At 33.6% G+C, this 8509-nt stretch overlaps 1 long non-coding RNA gene across 1 annotated transcript; it reads left to right on the forward strand.

Annotated features, from left to right (window-relative positions):
- The first annotated feature begins 375 nt into the window (after nt 1-375).
- Nucleotides 376-6401, forward strand: LOC132537706 (uncharacterized). Its single transcript, XR_009549165.1, has 4 exons — nt 376-564; nt 2350-2520; nt 2778-2839; nt 6280-6401. It is a non-coding gene; the product is annotated as an uncharacterized LOC132537706 (long non-coding RNA).
- Nucleotides 6402-8509: the final 2108 nt, after the last annotated feature.

Genomic DNA, 8509 nt, shown 5'->3' on the forward strand with positions numbered 1-8509 from the left:
ACAAACTCCAAAAAAAGGAAGAAGGTATGTGTGTGTGTGTGTTGGGGGGGGGGTAGAAATTGTTTCAAAACATTCTAAGACCAGTGGAAAATTTTTCTTTTCTTTCTTTTTTTTTTTTTAACCAGAGCACTGTTCAGCTCTGGCTTATGGTGGTGTGGGGATTGAACCTGGGACTTTGGAGCCTCAGGCATGAGAGTCTGTTTGCATAACCATTATGCTATCTACCCTCTGAAAAACTTTTTAATGCTTTATTCATTTGAGGTCTGCTTTATAGTACAAACTGTTAAATTGACAGAATTAAGAATTTTCAATTCAACTATGATGTTAAAATTCAATTATGATGTTAAAATGATGTCATCAGGGTTAAAAGTCAGTATGACAACTATATTTCACCTGTTGAGAAGAAAGCCACATTTAAAACCTCTTGGCTAATATTTCAAAAAAACTAGAGGATTCTAAAGCAGTCAGGACAAAAAAGTTGATATCTGAAACAGGTTGATAGTTCTTGGAAGTTCAAAAATATCACAATGGCTGGATAGTCTTTTCATAGGCACAACAGAAAATGTATGTACTAATATATACATATATACCGAAACAGTATAGACTGATAAAAAAGAATAAGCTGTGTATGTATATATATATTTCACACAAGTTTTTTTTTTTTTTTTTTAAAAACCAGAGCACTGCTTAGCTCTGGCTTATCGTGGAGCAGGGGACTGAACCTGGGACTTTGGAGCCTCAGGCATGAGAGTCTATTTGCATAACCATTATGCTATCTACCTTGCCCTATATTTCACATTTGATATACACTTAACATTACTTTAGTTGCTTTGATCAAGGCTATTTTATTGTATATACACAGTTGTGATCCCTTGTCATTTGATTAATAGACAATTTGAAATAATTCACTAGCATTCTAGCAATCAAAGCCAATATAAGAAAAAAGACATAAGTTACACTTTGGTAAATATCACACTAGAGGTCAGTTGAGGGTTAGGATTTAGTGATCTCTCTCTGATATAAAATATAATCTAAGAGCACATAGCAGGGAGATTTTAGAGACAAAAAGCAAAGTGTATAAAGATAAGTTTTGGCTTTGCCTGTCTAAATTTATTCCATAGATCAAATTTCAAATAAAAGAAGTTGGCAATATTACCCCTAAGATTTTTCCAAGCATGAGAAGCAAGATACGATAAAACATATAATAGCTCTTAAGGTTATTATGGTCTGGGTGGGGGTATAGCATAATGGTTATGCAAAGAGACTTTCATGCCTGAGGCTCTCAAGTCCCAGGTTCAATCCCCCACACCACCATAAGCCAGAGCTAAGCAGTGCTCTGGTAGAAAAAAAAAAAAAAAAAGGTTATGATGGTCTGGATTTTAATCTAAAATTCATCACACAATGGCTGGGTAAGCAATGGCAATTTAATTAACATTCATGGAGCCAGATGTTCTCTCAAAATATGCATCCATCTTTCAGAATTTTGGAGGGACTGTATAAATGAATGGAATTATTAAGTACTTTGAACAGAATCTTGCCTGAGTAATACGCAAAAACTAATCTATCATATAATAAGCATTTATTATATAAAATATAAAATTTCCTTTCCATACATTCACTTATATCAATCTAAAATTATATGAATTGCAAAAGTCAGATTATCCTTATTGCAAACTAAAGATTATTGTCTCCAGTCTTTTTGTCAAGTAAACATGGACTAGTAACTATGTTTCTTCAAGTGTAAAATTAAAATGCAAATATATGCTTTGTTTGCTCTTCATTCATTGCTGTAATACAAAAACGTGAAAACACAAGTTACAAATAAGAGTTATACTTATGGATGAGAAAGGAATTAATACTTCCTAGTGCAAGATCATTTGAGTTCAGTAGTATTCAACCTTTACTACAATACTTTAAAATATTTCTTCATTACACAAGTGAGAAAATACATAAAGGGCAAGTAATTGGGCCAAGGTCATCCATCCGTTAAGCCTCAGAGGAGCATATGTTCAAATATCCATTCTACATGTACTTCTGAGGCGTTAAATTTGTTAACAAGAGAAAAATGATTATTTAGTCTTAGAGCAATAATTGTGAAGAGAATGGTGAAAAATAAGCTAATTGATGTGATAAGAAACTCTTTAAGTGGCTGCTCATTTAGCAGAATAACACTAAACTGATGAAGAGTAAAAAATATGAATACAAGTCATAGAGGAAAAAAATTATATGCATTATGACTGTCTAATAGATAAATCTAAAGACATATGATGGCTATTTCTATAAATTTACAGTGAGAAAAATAACTTCATATGATAATTTAACATATATTCTAATTCATTTCAATGACAGATTAGAAGAGTCATGCCAGTTGCTACAGTTCCAGAAAGAGAGCAAAGAGATCCTTTACGACCCCCATGGGTTTACAGAAGTCTATCAATAACTCTCTCAGTCTTCCGGATCATTATTCAAGTTGCTCTCCCCAACTTTTCTGGATATATCAGATCAACTCCAGCTCCATAGGTAATTTTTCTTCCTAATGGGTTTGTAATCTATTCTTTTAAAAAATATTATCTTTGGGCTACTGTCTTCCTCAAAAATCCTTAAAATGGTAGTGAAAATCCTGGACTTTAACAGTAAGCATGTAGCTGTTAATTTACAAACCATTATCTTATTGTTTCTAAATGGAGAATACAAAGGCACAGACCAATGATTTACTATTAGTTATGAGTATGATGCTATTTATTATTCTATTTATGCATTATTTTATTTATTTTAAGGGCCTTCAAGGACAAGGAAACACATCTCCTCATGGTTCCAACTTGAGGTAGAAATCTGACAGGTATGTAGTCATTTGATTAATGAAAAATAGACCAGAAAATTTAACTAAACAGTTATCAAAATTTAATCAGCTAAACTGACATATATATATATATATATATATATATATGTCTATTTTGCTGACTGAAAATATATGACATTATTAAATTACATATGCATGATACAATGTAATTGTAACTTCTATGATAAAATATATATAGTGAAAAGAGATCATAGACATATCTGCAAATGCAGTTTATTCTTTCCTTCAATAAGCCTTTATTTTATAAGTGTGTGTAATTTTTGAAAGTGGCATGAATGATACCCACACAAGATCCAAGGTCCTGTCTTAAAGTAAGAAAAGTAATATCAATAGATAAATATTTTAATTGTATCCATATGTGAGCAGCACATAATATATGGAAGCATTACTCAGACTGTAATATACATGATAACTTACTGAATGATGTTGAGGCCTGTGAAAAGTATTAAAGATTAGTAGATATTAATTATGTGAAGAGAAAGGAAAAGAACATTGAAAATACAAGGCTCATGGGCAAAAAATAAAACTGTTTATAAGAGAGCCACAAGCAATTTAATATTTCAATGCAACGTTCATAGGAATAAGTATTTTCATTTTTGTTGTTCCAGATGTAACCTCAGTTAGTCAGGGACTGGACACTCAGTGGCTCGCCAGCTGGAGTGTAGATGTTACAATGTGCAAAGACCCAAGTTCAAGCTCATAGTCCCCACCTGCAGAGGGGAAGCTTTGCAAGTGGTGAGGCAGTGCACTTGGTCTCTCTTTCTTTCTCTCTGCCTCTCTATCTCCCCCTCCATTCTTGATCTTTCTCTTTGTCTCTATTCAATAAAGAAAATATTTTTTTTATAAATTAAATATTTTAAATGCTAGTCAATGAGCAGAGAAAGTTGTAATAGAATGAAATCGCAAAACAACTTTAAGCATTCCATAGTGATTTTTTTTTTTTTGCTCTATTTTCCCCTTAGAAGCCCATTCCAGCTATATGCTATCTGGTTGTACTACAGTGTTGTTTCTCAGTAATTGGCATTGCTACTCATACTAAAACTCTAGAACTTGTCCTTATAATGTGGAATTTTCTTGATGAAATTTCCCATCACAATCTCCTTATATTTGTTTACCTTATATCTTTGTTGAGAGGAGCTAATTTAATTTGGCTTCACTTTTGTACGGGGAAAAAACTCTACAGATATAATTTTCAGTTATGAAAAAAGAAAGTTCATGACCATGAAAGTTTAAAAGCATGGTGTTCATATCTGACCTGAGAAGTTCATGTCTAAAACATATTGTCGTCTTCACAAATACATCACCACTCCAAGATGACCTTTTTGGATTAAAAACAGAGACAAAGAGGTGGGGGGAGGGGAGAGGGAGAGAGAAGAAGAAGAACAACAACAACAACAAGTGGAAGAGGAGGAAGAGAGGATGGGCTGTGTGTAAAAGTCTATACTGTAAATTAAAAAGGGAGGGGAAGCATACAGTTCAATGTTACAGTGCACAAGAACTTGGGTTCAAGCTGCCATTCCCACCTGCATTCACTTCATGAGAAGTGAAGCAGGTCTGTAGGTCTCTTTTTCTCTGTCCCTCCTCAATTTCTCTCTGTCCGATCAAATAAAATAGGAAATAAATAAATAAATAAGTAGGGAAAATGGGTGCTTAGAGCAGTGGATTTGCAGTGCCAGCACTTAGCCCCAGCAATAATCCTTGTGGCAATAAAATAAAATAAAATAAAAAACCAAAATACACATGATGGGGAGGGGAGAGAAGTCATGGCATTCAACAACAAAACCCCATTAACCCAATATATATATCGTGATTTACACATACATATGCAGGTGTGAAGTTATGCCAGTGAAAACTATAATTTTGTACACCACTATAAATCACTAATAACAAACTTTTAAATTAAAACAAGTATTTTCTCTTTGTCTCTCCACCTGAAAAGGTCATTCTACAATAATATAAACTACAGTTGATGAGAAAAAACTAAAACCAAAAAATGTCTTGTAAATGCTAAGACATGGCACATAGATATAAGTAATATCAATTTAACAGTGCCCACAAAGTCTTGAAAGAAATGTTAAATACTAAAATGTCACATATTATCAGTACTGTAGTGGGATAATATTTTTGTAAAGCAGGAATACATATTTTTGGCAGTTTTCAAATCACACTTGCAGGAAAGTTTCTTTCCATATAGATGGAAAATAGCTTTGATTTCAAGCAGAGGGATAATGGAGAATGATTTTTCTCAAATAACTCTTAACTTCTTTGTTCTTTAGTTGCAGTTTGAGAGAACTGGAATCCTCTGGTAATATAAAATAGCATCATCATCTGTACTTTTTATATGAAGAAATCTTGAAATCTGTCAAGGTCAAATGCACCCTAAACCTGACTCTATAATCTCTACCTCTCTAGCATGCCTCTCTCCTTTAGCCTAAATTAATCTGAGACAAAAATATTGTGTAAAATAAATAGTGTTATTATAAGTAGGCATATAATCACTACTCAAAGTTTTCTTTCTGTCTTCGTACTAACCCTATGGCCAAGGTGGATAATTGTTTATGTGGATTGCGCTTATTCCATTAGTTTCACACTATTAATTTGTGTATATGCATGTACATGTATAGAGAGACTTAACTGTAGAGGTATGTTTAAATGAATAGAACATATATACAGATACAAAACTCATAATTAAGCATTTAAAAAATATTTATTTTCTTTCTTTCTCTAGTTATTAGAGTAAGAGAGAAATCAAGAGGGGAGGTGAAGATAGGAAGAGAGACAGAGACCTGCAGCACTGCTTTACCAATTGAGAAGTTTTCCCATGCAAGTGGGGACTGAGAGCTTAGACCTAAGTCCTTGAGCATTGTACCAGGTGCACCCCTTTAACAAGCATTCACTTACATACCTACCCATCAGGGACACTTATACTTTTTCTTTTTTTTTGTGAAATACCATGCAAAATTTATATCTCACACTGAATTTGCTTTCTCCTCATCTTAAGCATGTTCCTACAAACAAGTATTCTTTCAAGCCAGACACATAGATTAGATTCAATAATTATACTAATATAATTTAATTGGAAATCACTTTATTAAAAGAACTGTTATAATAGTTTGGCATCATTCATGAGGCCGGACATTATTAAAAGAATACTTAAGATCAACATGTAATCTAAGTTTTGCATATGTCAGAAAAGTAACCTAGTATCCATGGTTTCTTGTAGAAACAGAGACATAAAATATCACAATAATAATACCAAATAATATATTTGTGAGAGCTATAGTGAATTACCCCCCTGGGTTTTCAGACGAATGCTATATGTTCATTTCTATTTTTGTACATGGTGACACTTAGTGAAACTGTGTATGTTATCATAAAATATATGTAATTCTGTCTTTATTATTTTATTTTCTTTACAGATGGATGATGTGTTTTATTCCTATTTTTGGAACAGCAAAGTGGAGAACCGGTGAATATTATAAGGACATGCTGAAAAGTGCATTGTTACTATGGCAATAAAAGAGAACAAATGTGCAAATTATTTTTCGGTAAAATTCTACTTATTTATGTGTAAAATTTAGTAGTTCCCTGCATTAAGTGTAAGAAAATACTCTTCATGCAATACTTGGTTGAGTTCAATTTATCCATTTAATTTCATGTATCTAACACCTACTGCATCACTAGTCATTCAGTATACAAACACCACTAATATGTCCGTTTTGACCTCTTTGCAAGCTATTTGGAAAAAATGGTAAACTGATAAAATCAACATAAAGTACACGTAATGGAACAAACATTTCACAAGCAAAATTTTTTTGAAAATATTTTCATTCAATTTTTTAAAATTATTTTTAGTATATTTATTTATTGGATAGGACAGGCAGAGATCCAGAGGGTAGGGGAAGATAGACAGGGAGAGAGACAGACACCTGACACACTGCTTCATCACTCAGAAAACTTTCCCCTTTGCAGGTGAGGACTTGGGCTCAAGCCCAGGTCCTTGCCAGATACACCATCACCCAGTCCTCTCTGCAGAATGTTTAATGTTATACTCCTCTTGGGCCTCTTCCTGATTCTTTTGTTGTTTATTTTTTGAGGAGTGAGGAAATATGTTAGAGAAACCAATCAAAGAAGGGATTTAAGGCCTTGAGAACTATCATATAAAGGTATGAAGACAAATGTAGAAAACTAGATGTGTCAAACAAAGTAACTATGCCATGATTCCAAAGCTGTGAGCTAGTTATCTTCATCATCACTGGAAGTCAGTAAAAAAACAAACAAAAAACAGATAACATAAAGACATATACTAATATTCCAGATGTTAGAATTACCAGACATAGATTGTTTAATAACAACTGTATAGGGGGTCAAGAGGTGAGTCACTTGGTGGAGTGTGTACTTTGCCATTCAAAGGGTCCCAAGTTGGAGACCCCAGCTCCCATGGGAGAGCTTGCATGGGAAAGCTTCATGAGTAGTGGAGCGGTGCTGTGACATCTCTTCCTTCTCTATCTACCTCTTTCTCTTCTTCCCTCTCTGTCTCTCATCCTCTGAAAAGAAAGGAAGAAATGTCTGCTTGGAGTAGTATAATTATGTAGTTACAGAGCCCGGTTCATAAAGTTATCAGCCTGGCAGAAAAAAAATCTGTACATTTCATATAAGTTAAACTTTTCAACAAGAAAAATGAAAATATTAAAAGTTGCACTCCAGGCCCGGAAAAAAAACAATAACAATTTATAGCAGCAAAAATATTAGAAGCATTTCAAGGTTTCAGCAGAGAATAAACTTATAAAGAATAGAAATTGTAGAATAAAAATCAAACTGTAAGAAACTATGAAAATTTTTTTTAATTTCTTTATTAGGGAATTAATGTTTTACATTTGACAGTAAATACAACAGTTTGTACATGCAAAACATCCCAGTTTTCCATATAACAATACAACCCCCACTAGGTCCTCTGTCATCCTTTTTGGACCTATACTCTCCCCCCACCCACCCCAGAGTCTTTTACTTTGGTGCAATATCCATATGAAATGTTTTGAAAAAAGAGAGCAATCTCTTTCAACACCTGGATGCCATCAATGCAATTCATTACTCAAAACCCAGATACCATCAAACTGGTAACATGGCTTGAAAGTCATTGAGGTTTAGTTCTTGTCTACCTTTGAAGCTCCAGTCCATGCCATCCTCCTTTGTGTGTGTGTGTGTGAGAGAGAGAATGTTTTATTACAAAGGTTTGAAAGATTCTCAGTGGAAAGTTATTCTTAGGAAAACAATCAATACTAGAATTTATAGGTAGCACTATTTGTAAATATTGATCTATGAAAACATTAATAATTTTCTAGAAGAATAAAATAAAGCCACAGCTATGCAGAGACACTGATGACTATGAACAGAAAGGGTGGTTTGGTGTGTGACTTTGCTTTAGGAAGGAACAACTATTGCTTCCAGGTTTGGGTTTTTACAAACCTATGTTACTATGAATGTAGATGTTCAGAGATCTCTTTGGATAGGTGTTTTTTTTTTTTTTCTTTAGACAGATTCCTAGGAGAGGAACTGCTGGGCCATAGAGCAGGTTCATTTCTAGTATTTTCCAGATGATTTTCCACAGGGGATGAAGCAATTTACATTCATGTCAACATACAGAAGTGC

The sequence above is a fragment of the Erinaceus europaeus genome, chromosome 3, assembly GCF_950295315.1.
Source record: "Erinaceus europaeus chromosome 3, mEriEur2.1, whole genome shotgun sequence".
In the NCBI taxonomy this organism is placed as follows: domain Eukaryota; kingdom Metazoa; phylum Chordata; class Mammalia; order Eulipotyphla; family Erinaceidae; genus Erinaceus; species Erinaceus europaeus.